We start from the raw sequence: 22,311 nt of genomic DNA, 5'->3' as shown, positions 1-22,311 counted from the left end.
CCTCGCCGCCAAACACCTCCTCGCCACCCAAACATCTGCTCACCGCCCAAACACCTCCTCGCCACCCAAACACCTCCTCACCGCCCAAACACCTCCTCGCCACCCAAACACCTCCTCACCGCCCAAACATCTCCTCACCGCCCAAACATCTCCTCACCGCCCAAACACCTCCCTGCCGCCCAAACACCTCCTCGCCGCCCAAACACCTCCTCGCCGCCCAAACATCTCCTCGCCGCCCAAACACCTCCTCGCCGCCCAAACACCTCCTCACCGCCCAAACATCTCCTTGCCGCCCAAACAACACCTCGCCGCACAAACACCTCCTCGCAGCCCAAACATCTCCTCGCCGCCCAAACACCTCCGCGCCACCCGAACACCTCCTCGCCGCCCAAACACCTCCTCACCGCCCAAACATCTCCTTGCCGCCCAAACACCTCCTCGCAGCCCAAACATCTCCTCGCCGCCCAAACACCTCCGCGCCACCCGAACACCTCCTCGCCGCCCAAACACCTCCTCGCCGCCCAACATCTCCTCGCCGCCCAAACACCTCCTCGCCGCCCAAACACCTCCTCGCCACCCAAACACCTCCTCGCTGCCCAAACACCTCCTCTCTGCCCAAACACCTCCTCACCGCCCAAACACCTCCTCCCCGCCGAAACAACTCCTCGCCACCCACCTAAACACCTCCTCGCCATCCACCCAAACACCTCCTCGCCGCCCAAACACCTCCTCGCCATCCACCCAAACACCTCCTCGCCGCCCAAATACCTCCTCACCGCCCAAACACCTCCTCACTGCCCAAACACTTCCTCGCCGCCCAAACACCTCCTCACCGCCCAAACACCTCCTCACCGCCCAAACACCTCCTCGCCACCCAAACATCTGCTCACCGCCCAAACACCTCCTCACCGCCAAACACCTCCTCGCCACCCAAACATCTGCTCACCGCCCAAACACCTCCTCGCCACCCAAACACCTCCTCGCCACCCAAACATCTGCTCACCGCCCAAACACCTCCTCGCCACCCAAACACCTCCTCACCGCCCAAACATCTCCTCACCGCCCAAACATCTCCTCACCGCCCAAACACCACCCTGCCGCCCAAACACCTCCTCGCCGCCAAAACACCTCCTTGCCACCCAAACACCTCCCTGCCGCCCAAACACCTCCTCGCCACCCAAACACCTCCTTGCCACCCAAACACCTCCCTGCCGCCCAAACACCTCCTCACCGCCCAAACACCTCCTCACCGTCCAAACACCTCCTCACCGCCCAAACACCTCCTCGCCGCCCAAACATCTCCTCACCGCCCAAACATCTGCTTACCGCCCAAACACCTCCTCACCGCCAAACACCTCCTCGCCACCCAAACATCTGCTCACCGCCCAAACACCTCCTCGCCACCCAAACACCTCCTCGCCACCCAAACATCTGCTCACCGCCCAAACATCTCCTCACCGCCCAAACATCTCCTCACCGCCCAAACACCACCCTGCCGCCCAAACACCTCCTCGCCCCCCAAACACCTCCTCGCCACCCAAACACCTCCTCACCGCCCAAACACCTCCTCGCCACCCAAACACCTCCTCACCGCCCAAACACCTCCTCGCCACCCAAACATCTCCTCACCGCCCAAACATCTCCTCACCGCCCAAACACCTCCTCACCACCCAAACACCTCCTCGCCACCCACCCAAACACCTCCTCACCGCCCAAACACCTCCTCGCTACCCAAACACCTCCTCACTGCCCAAACACCTCGCCGCCCAAACACCTCCTCACTGCCCAAACACCTCCTCACCGCCCAAACATCTCCTCACCGTCCAAACACCTCCTCACCGCCCAAACACCTCCTCACCGCCCAAACACCTCCTCACCGCCCAAACACCTCCTCGCTGCCCAAACACCTCCTCGCTGCCCAAACACCGCCTCGCCACCCACCCAAACACCTCCTCGCCACCCACCCAAACACCTCCTCACCGCCCAAACAGCTCCTCGCCGCCCAAACACCTCCTCGCCACCCAAACATCTCCTCACCGCCCAAACACCTCCTCACCACCCAAACACCTCCTCGCCACCCAAACATCTCCTCACCGCCCAAACACCTCCTCACCACCCAAACACCTCCTCGCCACCCACCCAAACACCTCCTCACCGCCCAAACACCTCCTCACCGCCCAAACACCTCCTCGCTGCCCAAACACCTCCTCACCGCCCAAACACCTCGCCGCCCAAACACCTCCTCACCGCCCAAACACCTCCTCACCGCCCAAACACATCCGCCCAAACAGCTCCTCACCGTCCAAACACCTCCTCACCGCCCAAACACCTCCTCACCGCCCAAACACCTCCTCACCGCCCAAACACCTCCTCACCGCCCAAACATCTCCTCGCCGCCAAAACACCTCCTCGCCTCCCAAACACCTCCTCGCCGCCCAAACACCTCCTCTCCGCCCAAACACCTCCTCGCCGCCCAAACATCTCCTCGCCGCCCAAACACCTCCTCGCCGCCCAAACACCTCCTCTCCGCCCAAACACCTCCTCACCGCCCAAACACATCCTCTCCGCCCAAACACCTCCTCACCGCCCACACACCTCCTCGCCGCCCAAACACCTCCTCGCCGCCCAAACACCTCCTCGCAGCCCAAACACCTCCTCGCCGCCCAAACACCTCCTCACCGCCCAAACACCTCCTCGCCGCCCAAACACCTCCTCGCCGCCCAAACACCTCCTCTCCGCCCAAACACCTCCTCACCGCCCAAACACCTCCTCACCGCCCAAACACCTCCTCTCCGCCCAAACACCTCCTCTCCGCCCAAACACCTCCTCACCGCCCAAACACCTCCGTGCCACCCGAACACCTCCGCGCCGCCCAAACACCTCCTCACCGCCCAAACATCTCCTCGCCGCCCAAACACCTCCTCGCCGCCCAAACACCTCCTCGCCACCCAAACACCTTCTCGCCGCCCAAACACCTCCTCTCTGCCCAAACACCTCCTCACCGCCCAAACACCTCCTCACCGCCCAAACACCTCCTCGCCGCCCAAACACCTCCTCGCCGCCCAAACACCTCCTCGCGACCCAAACACCTCCTCACCGCCCAAACACCTCCTCACCGCCTAAACATCTCCTCGCCACCCAAACACCTCCTCACCGCCCAAACACCTCCTCGCCGCCCAAACACCTCCTCACCGCCCAAACACCTCCTCTCCGCCCAAACACCTCCTCGCCACCCACCTAAACACCTCCTCGCCATCCACCCAAACACCTCCTCGCCGCCCAAACACCTCCTCGCCACCCAAACACCTCCTCGCCACCCACCCAAACACCTGCTCGCCGCCCAAACACCTCCTCACCGCCCAAACGCCTCCTCACTGCCCAAACACTTCCTCGCCGCCCAAACACCTCCTCACCGCCCAAACACCTCCTCACCGCCCAAACACCTCCTCGCCACCCAAACACCTCCTCACCGCCCAAACACCTCCTCGCCACCCAAACATCTGCTCACCGCCCAAACACCTCCTCGCCACCCAAACACCTCCTCGCCACCCAAACATCTGCTCACCGCCCAAACACCTCCTCGCCACCCAAACACCTCCTCACCGCCCAAACATCTCCTCACCGCCCAAAACATCTCCTCACCGCCCAAACACCACCCTGCCGCCCAAACACCTCCTCGCCGCCCAAACACCTCCTCACCACCCAAACACCTCCTCACCGCCCAAACACCTCCTCGCCACCCAAACATCTCCTCACCGCCCAAACACCTCCTCACCGCCCAAACACCTCCTCGCCGCCCAAACACCTCCTCGCCACCCAAACACCTCCTCACCGCCCAAACACCTCCTCGCCACCCAAACATCTCCTCACCGCCCAAACACCTCCCTGCCGCCCAAACACCTCCTCGCCGCCCAAACACCTCCTCACCGCCCAAACACCTCCGCGCCGCCCAAACACCTCCTCGCCGCCCAAACACCTCCTCGCCGCCCAAACACCTCCTCATCGCCCAAACACCTCCTCGCCGCCCAAACACCTCCTCTCCGCCGAAACACCTCCACGCCGCCCACTCACCTCCTCTCCGCCCAAACACCTCCGCGCCGCCCAAACACCTCCTCGCCGCCCCAACACCTCCTCACTGCCCAAACACCTCCTCGCCGCCCAAACACCTCCTCGCCACCCAAACACCTCCTCGCCGCCCAAACATCTCCTCGCCGCCCAAACACCTCCTCGCCGCCCAAACACCTCCTCGCCACCCAAACATCTCCTCACCGCCCAAACATCTCCTCACCGCACAAACACCTCCTCGCCACCCAAACACCTCGCCGCCCAAACACCTCCTCACCGCCCAAACACCTCCTCACCGCCCAAACACCTCCTCGCCGCCCAAACACCTCCTCGCCACCCAAACACCTCCTCGCCGCCCAAACAACTCCTCACCGCCCAAACACCTCCTCACCGCCCAAGCATCTCCTCACCGCCCAAACACCTCCTCGCCGCCCAAACACCTCCTCACCGCCCAAACACCGCCACATCGCCCAAACAACTCCTCACCGCCCAAACACCTCCTCACCGTCCAAACACCTCCTCACCGCCCAAACACCTCCTCGCCGCCCAAACACCTCCTCACCGCCCAAACACCTCCTCACCGCCCAAACACCTCCTCACCACCGAAACACCTCCTCGCCACCCAAACACCGCCACACCGCCCAAACACCTCCTCACCGCCCAAACGCCTCCTCACCGCCCAAACACCTCCTCACCGCCCAAACACCTCCTCCCTGCCCAAACGCCTCCTCACCGCCCAAACACCTCCTCGCCGCCCAAACACCTCCTCACCGCCCAAACACCTCCTCCCTGCCCAAACGCCTCCTCACCGCCCAAACACCTCCTCGCCACCCAAACACCTCCTCGCCACCCACCCAAACACCTCCTCGCCATCCACCCAAACACCTCCTCGCCGCCCAAACACCTCCTCACCGCCCAAACACCTCCTCACCGCCCACCTAAACACCTCCTTGCCACCCACCCAAACACCTCCTCGCCACCCAAACACCTCCTCGCCACCCACCCAAACACCTCCTCACCGCCCAAACACCTCCTCACCGGCCAAACACCTCCTCGCTGCCCAAACACCTCCTCACCGCCCAAACACCTCCTCGCCACCCACCCAAACACCTCCCCACCGCCCAAACACCTCCTCACCGCCCAAACACCTCCTCGCCACCCACCCAAACACCTCCTCGCCGCCCAAACACCTCCTCGCCACCCAAACACCTCCTCACTGCCCAAACACCTCCTCGCCACCCAAACATCTCCTCACCGCCCAAACACCTCCCTGCCGCCAAACACCTCCTCGCCGCCCAAACATCTCCTCGCCACCCAAACACCTCCTCGCCACCCAAACAGCTCCTCACCGCCCAAACACCTCCCTGCCGCCCAAACACCTCCTCACCACCCAAACACCTCCTCACCGCCCAAACACCTCCTCACTGCCCAAACACCTCCTCACCGCCCAAACACCTCCTCACCGCCCAAACACTTCCTCGCCGCCCAAACACCTCCTCGCCGCCCAAACACCTCCTCACCGCCCAAACACCTCGCCGCCCAAACACCTCCTCACCGCCCAAACACCTCCTCACCGCCCAAACACCTCCTCACCGCCCAAACGCCTCCTCGCCGCCCAAACACCTCCTCGCCACCCAAACACCTCCTCGCCACCCACCCAAACACCTCCTCGCCATCCACCCAAACACCTCCTCGCCGCCCAAACACCTCCTCACCGCCCAAACACCTCCTCACCGCCCACCTAAACACCTCCTCGCCACCCACCCAAACACCTCCTTGCCGCCCAAACACCTCCTCGCCACCCACCCAAACACCTCCTCACCGCCCAAATACCTCCTCACCGGCCAAACACCTCCTCGCTGCCCAAACACCTCCTCACCGCCCAAACACCTCCTCGCCACCCACCCAAACACCTCCCCACCGCCCAAACACCTCCTCACCGCCCAAACACCTCCTCGCCACCCACCCAAACACCTCCTCACCGCCCAAACACCTCCTCACCACCCAAACACCTCCTCACCGCCCAAACACCTCCCCGCCCAAACACCTCCTCACCGCCCAAACACCTCCTCGCCGCCCAAACACCTCCTCACCGCCCAAACATCTCCTCACCACCCAAACACCTCCTCACCGCCCAAACACCTCCTCACCGCCCAAACACCTCCTCACCGCCCAAACATCTCCTCACCGCCCAAACAACTCCTCACCGCCCAAACACCTCCTCACCGCCCAAACACCTCCTCACCGCCCAAACACCTCCTCGCCACCCACCCAAACACCTCCTCGCCGCCCAAACACCTCCTCGCCACCCAAACACCTCCTCACTGCCCAAACACCTCCTCGCCACCCAAACATCTCCTCACCGCCCAAACACCTCCCTGCCGCCAAACACCTCCTCGCCGCCCAAACATCTCCTCGCCACCCAAACACCTCCTCGCCACCCAAACAGCTCCTCACCGCCCAAACACCTCCCTGCCGCCCAAACACCTCCTCACCACCCAAACACCTCCTCACCGCCCAAACACCTCCTCACTGCCCAAACACCTCCTCACCGCCCAAACACCTCCTCACCGCCCAAACACTTCCTCGCCGCCCAAACACCTCCTCGCCGCCCAAACACCTCCTCACCGCCCAAACACCTCGCCGCCCAAACACCTCCTCACCGCCCAAACACCTCCTCACCGCCCAAACACCTCCTCACCGCCCAAACGCCTCCTCGCCGCCCAAACACCTCCTCGCCACCCAAACACCTCCTCGCCACCCACCCAAACACCTCCTCGCCATCCACCCAAACACCTCCTCGCCGCCCAAACACCTCCTCACCGCCCAAACACCTCCTCACCGCCCACCTAAACACCTCCTCGCCACCCACCCAAACACCTCCTTGCCGCCCAAACACCTCCTCGCCACCCACCCAAACACCTCCTCACCGCCCAAATACCTCCTCACCGGCCAAACACCTCCTCGCTGCCCAAACACCTCCTCACCGCCCAAACACCTCCTCGCCACCCACCCAAACACCTCCCCACCGCCCAAACACCTCCTCACCGCCCAAACACCTCCTCGCCACCCACCCAAACACCTCCTCACCGCCCAAACACCTCCTCACCACCCAAACACCTCCTCACCGCCCAAACACCTCCCCGCCCAAACACCTCCTCACCGCCCAAACACCTCCTCGCCGCCCAAACACCTCCTCACCGCCCAAACATCTCCTCACCACCCAAACACCTCCTCACCGCCCAAACACCTCCTCACCGCCCAAACACCTCCTCACCGCCCAAACATCTCCTCACCGCCCAAACAACTCCTCACCGCCCAAACACCTCCTCACCGCCCAAACACCTCCTCACCACCCAAACACCTCCTCACCGCCCAAACACCTCGCCGCCCAAACACCTCCTCACCGCCCAAACAGCTCCTCACCGCCCAAACACCTCCTCGCCACCCAAACACCTCCTCACCGCCCAAGCACCTCCTCACCACCCAAACACCTCCTCGCCACCCACCCAAACACCTCCTCACCGCCCAAACACCTCCTCACCGCCCAAACACCTCCTCGCTGCCCAAACACCTCCTCACCGCCCAAACACCTCGCCGCCCAAACACCTCCTCACCGCCCAAACACCTCCTCACCACCCAAACATCTCCTCACCGCCCAAACACCTCCTCACTGCCCAAACACCTCCTCACCGCCCAAACACCTCCTCGCCGCCCAAACACCTCCTCGCTGCCCAAACATCTCCTCGCCGCCCAAACACCTCCTCGCCACCCACCCAAACACCTCCTCGCCACCCACCCAAACACCTCCTCGCCGCCCAAACACCTCCTCACCGCCCACTCAAACACCTCCTCGCCGGCCCACCCAAACACCTCCTCAACGCCCGCCCGAACACCACCTCAGCGGGCCCGGACCATCTGTCCTCGGCGGGTCCCCAACTCTCTCTCCTCAGCACCCTTCCCCACGCCTCCCCCACGCCCCACCCGCCCCTTCCCTTTCTGACGTTTCAAAATCCGGAAATACCTGAACCTGGGCTCGGGTGTTTCCAGATTTGTGACATCAGAAAGACAATCCAAAGTCCGGAAAAGCCCAGAATCCGGAACAGCATCTGTCCCAAGGGTTAGGAATTCTCGACGCTGCAGCTGTATAAAATTTAAATTTGCATCATTTAGTCAAAATATTTTGTCCTAATATCCTCATATGGACATCTGCATTTACAACATCCACTTATTATTGTAGATTTTTTTATTCATTCTAAGGATGTGGGCATCACTGGCAAGGCCAGCATTTATTGCCCATTCTTAATTGCCCTTGAGAAGGTGGTGGGAGCTACCTTCTTGAACCGCTACAGTCCGTGTGGTGAAGCTACTCCCACAACGATGTTAGGGAGGGAGGTCCAGGATTTTGGCTCAGCAACGATGAAGGAACGGTGATATATTTCCAAGTCAGGATGGTGTGTGACTTGGAGGGAACGTGGAGGTGATGGTGTTCCCATGCGCCTGCTGCCCTTGTCCTTCTAGGTGGTAAAGGTCGCGGGTTATTTGAAAATGTAGACACTGTGACTGCTAGGTCTCACTACATCTGGTGTTTGCCTAATAAGATGTACTGTATTATTTTTACACTGAAGATTAATTCATAATAAAAAAAACAAATTCAATTTCAGAGGGAGAGGGAGGGGAAGCGCAAAACCTTCAGTGGCCCGTTACACGCTCTGCCTGCATTTCCTTGATGTTGACTTCAATGGGAAGGATAATCGTGTCAGGGTGTATGATGGTTGGCCAATCCACAATGCCATTTTGCGCATCACCCCAAGTTGAATTTAACCTCAACTAAGGCAGATATTTATTGTTGTAGAAAGAAGCCTCATCTTCTGGGAAAGAATCTGAATGCTTTGTCACATTTCAAAATTTTTGACTATTTAAGCGAGGAAAAATATCCGGTCAACTTATGCTGCCTTAGGTGTTGCTATTAATAACAACTTGTATTTATGCAGCACCATTAACATAGTAAAATGTCCCAAGGCGCTTCACAGGAGCGATTATCAAGCAGAATTTGACACCAAGCCACATAAGGAGATACTTGGACAAATGACCAAAAGCTTGGTCAAAGAGGTAGGTTTTAAGCAGCGTCTTACAGGAGAGGAGAGAGATAGAGAGGCATAGGGGTTTAGGGAGGGAGTTTCAGAGCTTGGGGCTTAGGCAGCTGAAGGCACAGCCACCAAGGTGGAGTGATTGAAATTGGGGATGCTCAAGAGGTCCAGAATTGGAAGAGTGTAGAGATCTTGGAGGGTTGTAGCCTAGAACAAAGAAAAGGTAATGAAAGGGCAATGTAGACAATAAAGGGAATGAATTATTAGAGTAAATAAAGAAAAATTGTTTTCACTGGCAAGAGAGTCAGGATGAGAGGGCGCAATTTAAAATAATTGGCAAAAGTACATGGGGGCGGGGGGATGAGGAGAGATTTTTTTATGCAGTGAATTGTGATGATCTGGAATGCACTGCCTGAAAAGGTGGTGGAAGCAGATTCAATAGTAACTTTCAAAAAGGGAATTGGATAAATACTTGAAAAGGAAAAAAACTGCAGGGCAACTGCAGGGATGGAGCAAGAGAGTGGGACTTGTTCGATAGCTCTTTCAAAGAGCGGACACAGGCACAATGGGCTCAAATGGCCTCCTTCTGTGCTGTATGATTCTATGATTCTATGATTAACGTTTCCAAGAAGTTGCCACACATACCTCATTGTGGATTTGTGGAATTAAAGTTAATCAGAACAAAGGAAGTTTAGTTGTTGTGGGGAGCTATTAACACACTCCGTGACACCAGTATGTTGGAAGACAGATGGAGCTTTCCTGTGCTGAAATGTGACAATATTTTCTTTAGTTTCTCTTTCTCCTTACTGGGAAATTAATTGCTAGAGTACGTTCTATCAAATTTAGTTACTGAATTTGCAATAGATATAGTTACTTAAGATAATAGTGGCCCCAATTTTAACTCAGGGCAGCTTGTGGCCGGGTGAGTGACAACAACAGCTTGCATTTATACAGCGCCTTTAACATAGTAAAACGTCCCCAACAATTATCAAGCAAGATTTGACACTGAGCCACAAAGAGATATTAGGGACAGGTGTCCAAAAGCTTGGTCAAAGAGATAGATTTTAAGGAGCATCTTAAAGGAGGAGAGACAGGTGGAGAGTTTTAGGAAGGGAAGCTAGAGCTTAGGACCTAGGCAGCTGAAGGCACAGCAGCCAATGGTGGAGTGATTAAAATCAGTGATGCTCAAGAAAACAGAATTGGAAGAGATTTTGAAGTATCATAGGGCCGGAGGCAGCTACAGAGATAGGGAGGGGTGAGGCCATGGAGGGATTGAAAGCAAGGATGAGAATTTTTAAATCGAGGAGTTACCAGACTGGGAACTATTGTAGGTCAGCGAGCACAGGGTTGATGGGTCAGCGGGATTTGGTGCGAGTTAGGACACGGGCAGCCGAGTTTTGGATGAGCTCAAGCAAGATTAGAGTTAGAAACTCAGCCACTGCAGCAGTACTTTATCTCCTGGGCCCCCATTCTCACTGGTCCACTTCCTGCTCGGAGAACGGGCAGAAAGTGGGTGGGAAGCCTCTGGATATTCAGGCCACAGGGTTTGCCGAAGAAGTTTCTGGGAGATTCTCGCGGGTGGGAAGGGTGGACATCCAGGGCAGGGGAGACTGCAACGTTCCTTGTGGGACCTGGAGAAGCATTCCCATGGCCTTCGAGCCCCACAAAGGAAAGTACGAAAAAGAAACGATCCTGTATGGACCACTTCATGTTCCCAGCAAGGTACCCTCTCTGTTAGGTCTGGCGGGAAAGGTACTACGGGCTAAAACCTCCACTTTTTTTGCATGCTTGATGCCCACTTAACGCCCATTTTACCGCTGAAATGACATATAACGCCCGGAGATCATCCATTTAGCCACAAAATGGAAACTGACGGGCATTTTTCAGAAACTTATCGCCGAGCGTTTCTTTCCCCTTGTGCTTAACACCAGGAGAAAGTAATAACACCCGCCCATGTTTTGGGGGTGGAATCATCAGAATGGGCGAAATCAACGCCCATAATATTGTCCAGCGTTAATTTTGCACTGATTTAACGCTGAGATTCAATAATGCCGCCCGCCCATTTTTTTTTGTCGTAAAGAGCATATTTACCGAAACTAGCGGCCATAAGATCGCCCACTGTCACTTTCACCGCCTCGCACACATATCGGCCACAATATCGCTCGCCCAAAAAAACACCCAGATAAAGTGGAATTAACCGGAACTAATCACAGCGTTATGGACGCCATGTTCTACATCACATGTCGCATCCTTGAAAAAGCTGCTGTGCTTCAGCCTCGGGGGAGTTCGGATGTACTCTGGAAGTCGTTGGAGTTGATGTGAACATCTGTACAAACTTCTTGATCATACTGTGACCGATTGGAATTGAATAGGTGTCTCTGTCAGGACATTCATTGTTTGTGACCAATCGGTGGAAAACAGAGAGTTACTGCAATGGGGCCTGTCCTTTCTCACCCTCTCTTGATGACCAATTACATGCAGCAGACTCGAGATCACCGAAGGTACGCTCCACAGCATTATGTGCCCAATGTAAGACATGTCAGACTGATGAGGAGGACCAGACGTTACACCCCCCGCAGGTACAGGGAGAAGGGGTCTTACCTCGAGTTGCCCGACACCACCTGCCTTCGGAGACTGCGCTTCCACAAAGAGGTTATCACTGAGGTGTGCCAGCTGATCATTGCAGATCTGCAGCCTGCCAGCACCATCAGTACTTCACTGTCCGTCAAGGTCAAAGTCACTGCGGCACTGTCGTTCTATGCCTCGGGTTCTTTTCAGGCCACAGCTGGCGACATTTGCGGACTTTCTCAGCATGCCACACATTGCTGCATTAGACAGGTCACTGAAGCCCTGTACACATGCAGGAGGGACTTGATCAGCTTCCCTATGACCAGGGAGGCACAGAGTGAGAGGGCTCTAGGATTCTCCAGGATTGCAAACTTCCCCAAGGTCCAGGGAGCAATAGACTGTAAGCACATCGCGATGCGGGCACCTTTTCAGGATGCAGAGATTTTCAGGAACCGCAAGGGATTCCACTCCCTGAATGTCCAACTGGTTGTCGACCACCAGCAAATTATACTGGCAGTGAATGCTCAATTTCCGGGCAGCATCCATGATGCTCACATCTTGCGTGAGAGCACTGTATCGGACTTGTTTAACAATCAGTCACAAGGTCAATGCTGGATGCTTGGGGACAAAGGATATGGCCTCGCCACCTGGCTGATGACCCCCCCTGCGTGACACCTGCACTGAAGCCGAGAGGCAATACAACGAGAGCCACAGAGCCACTCGCAATATTGTGGAGAAAACCATTGGCGTGCTTAAGCAGTGCTTTAGATGCCTGGACCACTCAGGAGGCGACCTCCAATACCATCCTGAGCAGGTAGCCCAATTCGTGGTGGTGTGTTCCATGCTACATAACTTGGCTATCAGGAGGGGACAAGAATTGCCTGATGAGTCTGATAGTCCACCTCACCAGAGAGAGGAAGAGGAGGACGAGGAGACGGACGCTGACATCGGCCCAGACAATCAGGCTGACGCTGAAGCCATGCCCCCGCCCCCCTGTAGACCACATGAAAGGGCCCATGGTGGCATGATAGCTGCAAGAGCCTTACGTCAGGAGCTCATCAATGATCGCCTTGCCTGAAAGAACATTGGTGTTATTTACAAGGCTGACACACTGCTGGGTGTGCAGGTCATACATCAATAGTGGGTATTACCTTGGTGACAGTTAAAGTTTAAGTTGATTGAAGTTAAGTGTCATTATACCCTTTGATGCTAAGGAATCACCACCGTGTAACGGTGCAGCTATCTGAGCCAATGCGCAACAAGGTTTTGTTAAATAAAAAGCATTTAAACTGAACATTTGTCTGAAATCATCAGTATTTCTGTACAAACAAACCCTTTCCTTCCCCCCCCCCGCCCCCCCAGCCCCTACCCCCCCGCTTATCCTTCCCACTTCTACCCCTTCCCCTTCCCCTCTTGCCTCCAAGCTGCCTGGCCGAGGAGCTCCTCAGACGATGCTTCATTGGGAGGGGGGGTGGATGGGCAGTGACGGTCGAAATGCTGGCTTGGACAGATACGGGAGAGGCCGGTCCCGAGGTGGGAACATGCTCCGAGCCAGAAGCAAGATGTTGCTGCTGGCTCTCGTGTGGTTGGCAATGGGGGTGCAGCACCTTGGGGTGCAGTGCGACGCTCCGGGACCACTGGGAGCCCTCTGCCACCAGTGTTCCTGGCTACCAGCTCCAGGGCCTCCACCATCCCTTCCATTATTTGTTGGACAAAACCTCGGTGCCAACTGTGTTCTTAGTGCTTGGTAGGCTTTTTGCTGCTGGTGAATCTCCCTCGTGCCTCCCACAATAGCCAGACAAGCACACGCCACAGCCACACACGCCTTCACCCCCTTTCAGCTCCCTCTCTCTCTGTCTCCTCTTCTACGCATGTCATGATGACCCTTGACCTCCTGAATCACGGGAATCGAGCGTTGCCATGCCGTTGCTAAGGACGGTGACACTTTACGGCAGAAGGTCAGCGAGATTTAACGCTACCGCCCATTTCATATCGCTCGCGGTAACACCTATTTAAAAAAAATGGAGACTAGATGCTTTGAGAATCGGCAAGAAGCCGGCGATCTAAAAACCCTTTTTTACTGCCCACGTCAGAAATAATGCTCATTTTTGGCGATAAGCTCAAAAGTGGAAAATCTAGCCCATTGACTTCCCTGCTGAGGTCTGAGTTCAATTGCAGTCATGGCCCATCCAAAAATCTGGGTAAAAATGGCAGCCGGCGGTATTCAGGCAGCAGATAGGTGAGCCAGCAAGTTTTAACTGGTTACCTACCCAGTTCTCGCCAGGCTGTAGGGTTAAAATCATCCCTATTAAGTGTCTTTTACATTATGCGTTAAATCCGACATTTTTTAACTACCTAAAACTATAAAACAGAATGGTGAATTTATCACCTGTATTTCCAAACATCAGAACTCTGCCAGGCCTCTACAGAGGGAATGGAAATCTGGACTATAGCACTTGGCAATGCTGCAATTGGACAGGGCTTTGGTGAGACCACATCTGGATTACTGTGTACAGTTCTGCTCTCCATATCTGTAATGTACTTGCTTCACGGGTTCTTTGCTTAAGAATCCATAGAACACGTTTTTATTAAGAACTAGTTGCCTTATTAGCAAAGGTTTAACAATCACACTACACATTACCAGTTCATCCACCAAGCTCACAACCACGTGCCTCATTGCGAATACCCTGAACCCAACTGGCTGGGGTTTTATTGAGTCTTGTGAACATCATGTGACTGGCTAAGCCACTCCCAACTAAACAGCTCTACAACTATTTTGTGTAGAAATAATCAAGTGCCCCCTAATTAAAGGGGGGGGGGGGTCACACTCCAAGTGCCCCCTTTTTTTTGAGGGCACAAAAAAACACAAATTATACAAGTGCCCCCTGGCTAAAAGGGGGGGGGGGGGTGCTAAAACAAAATCACCATATCAACATACCATTGTCACTCAAACCAGAGCTAGTATCCTGGCCACTCCTGCCTTTAGTAATTTTTCATCAACCCTACTTTGTCCATGTTATCTTGTTTACAGATTCCTTCATCTCCTTGGAATCTGCCTTATATTTGCTACTGTATTCCAACTGTTAGTTTTGATTAGACCGACTCCAATTTCTGCTTTGTTATTATAATAATTTGACCTTGACTCGCAGCTCGTGACTGCTCATTATTTCTGCGTACCTTTGAGCAGCTTTTAACATTTTAACATTCCCATTCCCACAGAGAATCATGGGTAAGATTAGATTGGTCAATGACGACAAATTGAATAGATATATGAATCTCTAATATCAGTCTTTCTTACAGCAGGATAAACGTGCCTTCAAAGGAGTGCAACAAAGGTTCACTGGACTAATTCCTGGGATGAGAGGGTTGAACTGTGAGGAGAAATTGAGTAAAATGGGCCTATGCTCTCCGGAGTTTAGAAGAATGAGAGGTGACCTAATTGAAAAGTATAAGATTCTGAGAGGGCTTAACAAGGTAGATGCTGAGAGGTTGTTTCCACTTGCTGGAGAGTCTAGAACTAGGGGCCATAGTCTCAGAATTAGGGGTCGGCCATTTAGGACAGTGCTGAGGAGAAATTTCTTCACTCAGCAGGTTGTGAATCTTTGTAATTATCTACCCCAGAGGGCTGTGGATGCTTTGGCGTTGAATATAGTTAAGACAGAGATCGATAGATTTTTGGACTCATGAGGGATCAAGGGATATGGGGATAGTGCAGGAAGGTGGAGGTAAGATAGAAGATCAGCCATGATCTTATTGAATGGCAGAGCAGGCTCGAGGGGCCATCTGGCCTACTCCTGATCCTATTTCGTAAGTTCTTATGACAACATGCTGACATTGTTTCTCCTTAATAATGTAAGCTTTGGTGAGTGAAGAGGGTTATGATTTATTTTAAGATCTACAGTTTGCAACTTTTTTCCAGTTTTTTTTTAACAGTAATTTATCAGGTTTTACTGTGACCTTTTTTTCTTGAACTCAGATGGATTACTTATTCACTCACTAAAAAAAGTGTTGCAGGGATTTTAGCCTGTGGAACCTTGGTAGCGATATGAGCAGGAAAGAGATCAAAACCTTTGATGCTTCAGTGAGTTACATAGGCCCCAAGTTTCCACATGATTTGCTCCTGATTTTTAGGAGCAACTGGTGTAGAACGGAGTATCTTAGAAATCGGAATTCTCCACATTTAGTTTGCTCCAGTTCTAGTCAGGTAGAACAGTTTCACTTTGGAACAGAATTTCTTTTTCAAAAGGGGGCGTGTCCGGCCACTTACGCCTGATTTCAAAGTTTCGTGAGTGAAAACTTACTTCAAACTAACTTAGAATGGAGTAAGTGAAGATTTTTGTACGCTCGAAAAAACCTTGTCTACACTTTAGAAAATCAGGCGTAGGTTACAAATTAGGCATAGGGAATGGGGGTGGGGGGAGGGGGGAAGGGAAGTCATTAAATTCTACAATCAAATATTATACAAATAAATCCAACCTGAATAAAAATTTATAAGCAAAGAAAAGATTAAATAAACCATGTTCCTACCTGTGTGAAAGTGCTTCAGGCAGGCCTTTCATGTTGGAGACAGGCAGGGGTGTGGCATCAGTGTCTCGACGGCAGCGGCAGCAAGCTTCGAGCTGAGCTGCAGTGCTTGAGGCAGGCCTTCATTCTTTTCGTGGCTGGCCGCGAAGAAGCAGCACCGGATGGACTCGAGGCCATTCGGCCATGAGATATCAGCGGCGTCAGTGGCTGGCCGGCAGCCGAAGAATCAACGCAGGACACACGCAGCTCATTAAAGTTCTTGAGGCCAGTCGGCCACGCTTTAGGGGCGGCGTCAGTGGCTGGCCGGCAGCCAAAGAATCAGCAGCGGACGGACGTGAGGCCATTCGGCCATAGGATATCAGCGGTGTCAGTGGCTGGCCGGCAGCCGAAGATACAGCAGCAGCCTTCAAGCTGTGAGGGGGACTGAGGCCATTTGGACAGGGAGAGGCAGCCACATCGACAGTTTTATATTTAAATTTGCAGAATGGGTGCTGCATTGTCAACACCACGTATTATTGCAAAGTTGAATTGGCACTCTTATTTCTCCAAACACACAGTCCTTAATTTGCATGCACCAATGCAGCACCGGTTCTGCAAGTTTAGCAGTGAAAAGCTGAACTCACTGATTTCAGCAGGTGATTTATTCAGCAGTGTTGCTAAAAGCACTCCCTCACACACAGAAATATCCAAAAAAATTAAATTACAAGCCTTTGCAGGGGTCCGAGAAACAAATCTTCACTTTTTCTGCAGTATTTTTAAAAATGGCCGAGTGCCAATGTTTGTGTGAGACTGCGCGTGTGCACACACTCCAACGCGCACGCGCAGGGTTGCCGGCACCACGAAGGCTAATTTAAATTGTACCCGCCCCCTGCTGCTTAGAAAATCGGCGCGAGTGTTAGGCTCCGCCCCCTGCTGCGAAGAGCGCGCCGCGCCAAGCAGACATTGAGCTCCAAGGAGCTCGAGAATATCGGATTTTTTTTTAGGTGTAGTTTTCGGCGCGAAAAACAGGCGCCGAGCTCGGAGGTGCGCCGTTTTCGCCGCAGGACGAAACTTGGGGCCATAAAATTGGGTATTAGTGGAAAGCCAGCATATATCCCACTTATAACTATGGTCTTTGTGAATTATGTCAACTTTCAAATAAGAATAAACAATGAAATTGAGAATGCATTTGACTCGTTACCATTTTTCGGTAAGTTGCCACATTATACCAAATTCCTGCCTATTCATTGCAACGACCAGATTTTTTGGGTGTTATTTTCGCCAGCCACAGGTGGGTGCAATTAAATGAGACGTTGAAGATAGTGGGATAGAGTTCCTGATTTTGGCACAATCAGGAAATTGCGGCCCAAAAGCGCTCAAAATTGTGCTGGTTAGGTTAAAGTTCAAGTTTCCGCGAAAATGCATTTGCATAATCACAACCATGAAATCTTCTATGAATAAGTGCAATTGGGCAACGTGATAGAACATTATCGTTCCTTTTTTTCCTTTCCATCAAAAAGTATTCCATGATGTATTTAAGAGTGGTAACCTGTTGCAGTTTTATTAATACAGCTGAAAATGTGTTTATCACAAAAATAAGCATTTTTAATCAGAGTGTCCAGTCCTCGACCTGTGAGTAAGCTGATTTAAAATCACTGAGAATGACTTTAAAAAGCGATGCAGAACCACTCACTAGTTTCATTGGTCTACACCAATCAATTTCTTCGTGAATTCAATATATTTTAATAGGCATAGGGGCCGAAATTGCCCTGTGCCTTGTTTGGGGGCGGTAACCGTCCGGGTCTTTTAGCGCCTGGGTCAGAAGTATTGACCCCGGCGTGCAATTGGGCTTTGCATCCCTGAAGCGGGGCAGAGCACTGTCTCAGGTGCGCCGCCTCGTTGGAGGGGCGCTCCCGGGGCGTCAGCACTGGAAGCTCCGCAAAGCGCTGAGGTACAGCGATGCCCCTCCCCTTCATTTAAAGGGAAGGGCCGCTGCGCACTCTGCAGGCCATTTGGTGGTCGCCATTGGGCCACCAGGGATGTGCTTGACTGGGCCAGCGGCCCGGCACCCAAAAAGGAATGCCTGGTTGCATGATGGTGGCCCAGTTGAGGCAAAATAAAATGGCGGCCCGGGGCGCACACTGTCTCCCCTTTAAGGGCCGGTCCGGGCAGATGTCAGCACCCCACGCCAACCAGCAATTTTCCCCGCAGGCCCCAAAGGGGTCGGCACGGGGCGCAAAGGGGTTTGCGTGCACACCGATGATGTCTTTGCCTGTTGTGTGCTGGGCCGGTGCGCCTACCGCGGGGCGCGGCGCTACCAGTAAATCGCCCCCAAATTCTCTGGGGCAATTTTGCCCAAGGCGCTACCGCCATCCGCCCCCAGACAAAAAGGCCATTGCTCCCCGTTACCGCATCCCGGAGGTGCAGACAGAGCACAAAAAAGGGGCAATTTCGGCCCCATAAACTTTTAAAAGGTGCCTACGAATGAATACCTGTGCGCCTAAAATACCAGCTCAATTTGAAGAGTTTAATGTATGTACGCCTGGGGTTACCTGCCACCAGGGGGTCATTGGGCCACAGACACACACGTGCAGCCCTTGTATATAAAGAAAGACTCCATGTTTAATCCTCACTTTGAGACCTACTAAAGTAGAGTCAGGTCGCACCTGATCGCGTTCACGATACTAAGCCTATTGAGTTATTGCATATTCAACATTTGGCGATGAGGCACAATACGAACTTACACGCACAAAAAATAAAATGAGCACCGTTGGAATTCTGGAACAATACATGGAGGGAGAATTTTACAGATCGCCTCGACCAGTACTTCGTGGCCAACAAGATGGATGAAGACGCTGATGCAGTTAGGCGCAGGGCGGTTTTCCTCATAGTTTGTGGTCCAAAAATCTATGGCCTCATAAAGAACCTGCTCTCACCTGCACATCCAATGGAAAAGACTATGAAGAATTGTGTGCTCTGATTCGGGACCATCTCAAACCTGAAGAAGGCATCATTATCTCGAGATATTGCTTTTACAAGCATGTTCGTTCTGAGGGCCAGGACGTGGTGGAATTTGTTGCCGACCTGAGACGTCTCGCTGGGCCGTGTAAGTTTGAACCGCGTTGGAAGACATGCGGCGCGACGTCTTTGTAATAGGCATAAATCATGAGGTGATCCTGCGGAAGCTGCTGGCTGCAGAGACGCTGGATCTGAGCAGGGCCATCACGATCGCCCAGGCTTGCCTGACCACGGTCGATAGTACAAAGCAGATATCCTCGCAGAGTCGGAACTCCACGGTACACATAAAGGGCTGTTCATTTACAACAGATGTCCTTTCGGAATTTGCTCTGCTGCAGCAATATTTCAGAGAAACATGGAGAGTCTACTGAAGTCCATCCCTAGAACTGTGGTGTTCCAAGATGACATTCTGGTCACAGGTCGTGACACTGCCGAACACCAGCACAACCTGGAAGAGGTTCTACATCATCTGGACAAAGTGGGGCTCAGACTGAAACGTTTAAAGTGCTTCTTTATGGCACTGGAAGTCGAATTCGTGGGAAGGAAGATTGCTGCAGACGGCATCAGGCCTACGGACTTGAAAACAGAGGCCATCAAAAATGCACCCAGACCCCAGAATGTGACGGAGCTGCATTCGTTCCTTGGTCTTCTCAACTACCTTGGTAATTTCTTACCTAAATTGAGCACATTATTAGAGCCACTGCACATGCTGCTCAGAAAAGGCGACAACTGGGTTTGGGGTGTATCTCAAGACAGGGCCTTCGAGAAGGCTACAAATCTGCTTTATTCCAACAAATTGCTGGTACATTATGACCTGTGCAAGTGTTTAGTATTGGTCTGTGGTGCTTCATCATATGGGGTTGGTTGCGTGCTCCAACAATCCAATGAGTCGGGCAAACTACAACCCGTTGCGTTCACGTCGAGAAGCATGTCTAAAGCAGAAAGAGCCTGCGGCATGGTAGAGAAAGAAGCTTCAGCCTGCGTATATGGGGTTAAAAAGATGCACCAGTATCTGTTTGGGCTTTGTTTCGAGCTTGAAACTGATCACAAGCCGCTCATATTTTTGTTTTCAGAGCATAGAGGTATCAATACCAACGCGTTGTCCCGCATCCAGAGGTGGACGCTGACATTATCTGCCTATGATTATGTAATTCGCCATAGACCTGGCACCGAGAATCGTGCTGGTGCATTGAGCCATTTACCGTAGGCCCACGCCGGAGGTGGAAACGCCACATGTTAAGCAGTGTGTGAGGGGCAGTAGTCTGTGCTGTGCTTGTTTTTGATCTGTCTTTTTGAACACCGCAAAAGGAACTGGTGAACGGCATTATCATAAACCAAAAATATCTGCTTTTTTTAATTCATTCTCAGGATGTGGGCATCGCTGGCAAGGCCAGCAATTATTGTCCTTCTCTAGTTGCCCTTGAGAAGGTGGTGGTGAGCCACCTTCTTGAACTGCTACAGTCCTTGTGGTGAAGGTGCTCCCACAGTGCTGTTCGGTAGGGAGTTCCAGAACTTTGACCCAGCGACGATGAAGGGACGGCTGACATATGTTCCAAGTCAGGACGGTGTGTACTTGCAGGTGATGGTGTTCCTATGCACTTGCTACCCTTGTCCTTCTAGGTGGTCGAGATCACAGGTTTGGGAGTGGGTTAACCACTGCATCTCCTCCAAGGTGATCTTACGCACACTGCTGAACAGAGGTCCATGTGGCACGGATAAAATTATAAACTACTGTCCTGCAGACATCAATCTTTCTCTCGGTTTCCTTACTCCCTTAGTAAGAACATGCTCTGTAATGACCCACAGCAATGGTAATGAAACGAGCTAACATGCAACAGCAACATTTCAGACCTTAAAACATTTGCCTCTATTTTAACAGAAGTTAATGACTGTTAAAAATAGTGAACAAAGAAATTTACTTCAAACACATATTTTGACTTAGATGGTGCGCTAGGTAAAGCGAGCGAATTGGCAGCCTGTTTTATATTTTTATTTCCATTGACTTCATTGCACAAAGTAAAAATCTACCCCATTCAGTATTTGTATAGGTGTCAGCTGGGGCTAAGTGGGTAGCCACTCTCACCTCTAAGTCAGAAGGTTGTGGGTTCAGTTCCCACTTCAGAAACTTCAGCACAAAAATCCAGGCTGACACTCCCAGTGCAGTACTGAGGGAGCGCTGCACTGTCAGAGGTACTGTCTTTCAGATGAGATGTTAAACTGCATCCTTGTCTGCCCTCTCAAGTGGATGTAAAAGAACCAATATTTTGAAGTAGAGCAGGGGTGTCCTTCAACCAACATCACTAAAAAAAAAGATCATTACCAAGCAAATTGGCTGCCGCATTTCCGACAGTGAATACACTTTAAAAAGTACTTCATTGGTTGTAAAGCACTTTTGGGATGTCCTGATCAAAAATGCAAGTCTTTCTTTCTTGCATAATTTCAATAACTGTGTATTTTTAGTAGCATGGCTGGTGTAACTTAATGGCCAGGATTTTCCAGGGCCGATGACCGAGTACATGGTCATAAGTGCCCTGCAAGCTCCAGGTTTCCACATGCAATGTGCATGCGTGAAATCCCAGAGCTTGCAATCTGTCGAGTTTCAGCTTGACAGATTATATGAATCTGAAGGAAATTGATATTCGCTGGTGGAGAATTGAGCTATTTGCCCAACTACTGCCCAGCGAATGCCCACAAAACTCTTACGCCTGGTAAAAGCAGACATAGGGCCTTTTACCAGTGTAAGGGTTTAAATAAATATTCAAATAATTTTTTTCATCATTTAAACATTCAAAAACTTTTAAAATTAGTTTAGATTATTTTTGGCCCATTTAAAAATATTTACATTTATTTTTCAAAAATTAAATTTTTGTTTTAAATGTTTAACTAAATTGTACTTTAATTAATTTTTAACGTGACGATTTATTTTTAGTTAAGTGTGTCTTTTAGGAGATTCCTATTATGCTTATGCTGATTCCATAAGTAAATGGAATCTCCATAAGCATAATTGGAATCTCTCTTTGTGATTGGTTGGGCCGGCACACATGATCCTAGGGATGCTTGTGAACTG

At 52.5% G+C, this 22,311-nt stretch overlaps 1 protein-coding gene across 1 annotated transcript in view; it reads left to right on the top strand.

Moving 5' to 3' along the window:
* The window catches only part of LOC139269277 (paralemmin-1-like), a 483,947-nt gene that overhangs the window by 251,778 nt on the left and 209,858 nt on the right, over positions 1-22,311 (top strand). The gene's annotated exons all lie outside the window — the stretch shown is intronic.

Source organism: Pristiophorus japonicus, chromosome 1 (genome assembly GCF_044704955.1).
Source record: "Pristiophorus japonicus isolate sPriJap1 chromosome 1, sPriJap1.hap1, whole genome shotgun sequence".
NCBI lineage: Eukaryota > Metazoa > Chordata > Chondrichthyes > Pristiophoridae > Pristiophorus > Pristiophorus japonicus.
Note: the sequence above shows the minus strand (reverse complement) of the source record. Positions and strands in the feature narration are given on the sequence as shown.